Source organism: Carlito syrichta, unplaced genomic scaffold (assembly GCF_000164805.1).
Source record: "Carlito syrichta isolate Samal-C Ts95f unplaced genomic scaffold, Tarsius_syrichta-2.0.1 Scaffold309498, whole genome shotgun sequence".
Lineage (NCBI taxonomy): Eukaryota > Metazoa > Chordata > Mammalia > Primates > Tarsiidae > Carlito > Carlito syrichta.
In genome coordinates, this window is record NW_007253594.1 from 370,042 (window position 1) to 371,646 (window position 1,605).

Consider the following 1,605-nt stretch of genomic DNA (forward strand, 5'->3'; position numbering starts at 1 on the left):
CCCGGATTCCACCTAGGCTTCCCCGCCGCGCCCCTTACCGGCGGCTCGGGTCCCCTCCGCGGGCGGAGGGTGGGCCCGGAACGCAAGGGCACGCGGTCGGGATGGGGACCCGCGGATGCCAGGTTCGCGGCCGGGGTGTGGACATGCGGACACACGTGCCCGTCAGATCCCTGCCGAGCCAGCTCCTTCGAGTCACCGGTGCGGCCCCTTCTAGGACAGAGAGGGGCAGTGGGAAGGTCGCAGGAAGCGACCGGAGAGGGGAGCCCCTTCCGTGCGCCCAGGAGCCAGGCGGGCGGGGAATTGCCCGCGGGGCGGGCTGGGGGCGGCGTGTCCCCCACGAATCGCGGGGTGGCTCAGCATCCTCGCTCTGGGCGGCCCCGCAGTTCCCGCTCCCACCGCGGGCCCGCCGGTGTCGGAATTTGGGCAACTTCTCCATCTCGGAGCCTTTCCAGCGTCGGGCGCTCAGGTTGGAGCCAGGAGTTTGGGCGTGGCGGCACTTGGCGCTGGGAGCCCAGAGCAGGGGATCGAGGGTCGTCACTCAAAGTGTCCTGGTTGGCAACAATGGCCTCTGCGCCGTTCTCCAGCGAACTTTCTCAGGGGCATTCCGGAACTTCCAGGCAAATCAGGAGATCAAGGGAACAGAAGGACGCCCTGTGCCCCGGAGGAAACGCTTCTGCCCCGCCTGATTGGGGTGACAAGCTTGCATCCTGGGAGGCCAGGAGCCTAACTTTCTCAGGAGGACCGACGAGGGGGATAATGGTGAGTCCAGCGCGGAGGCTCAGTGCCAGGTGTTGTCCCAAGCAGTCCCTGAAATCGACAGTGTTAGCACTGCCGATGGAGTTACTCATCCCGTTGAGACTTAATTGAGGGTTACACCCTATCTGAAGTGGGCTTTTCTGAGCTGTGAGGAATGTGAGGTTTATTCTATAGTTGGGTGTAGCTGCAAACAGCAAAACCTGCCAAGGCTGAGGTGTTTGCTGTAAAATGCGGTAACCCCCTGTGTGGTACTGGAGCTATGATCTTGCTGGATCTAGTCCTTGGTGTCTCTTGCGTATTATTTGGTGGAACAGTAGTACATTTATATACTGGCTGCGCCAGTCTGCTGGCAAACCTTAGGATTCAAGCTTACATTTTTGACAAGTGTGCAGACAGGACTAGCATGAATAGTCTCCTTTAATATTAAGAACCTAAGCATCTGTTGTGAAACATTTAATATATTTACCCTGTTTTCCTCACATTGTTAGAAAATGTTATGAGTGCAGAATTTCAACTTTAGTTAGCAGAAGTAACTGGCTGTGTATTTCACTACCTCTCCAGGTGTTTAACACAATCACCAGACATAAATACTTTAATAACTTGGTTAAGCACATTCTTTTAAAAAAATTTTTTTTAATTTTTATTTTTTATTATAATAAAGATGTGGGGTACAATTCAGGGTTAGGTATACAAACGTTGATTATGCAGGTACCCTTGTGGATGAGGTATGCCCCTCCATCCCCTAGGAGTTTCTCTCAACTGCCAATCCAAACCCCTTCCCCTGATAGTTTCCCACTACTGCCAATCACTTTCTTATAGTATTATAATTGTTCAAGGTCTGCTTATGAG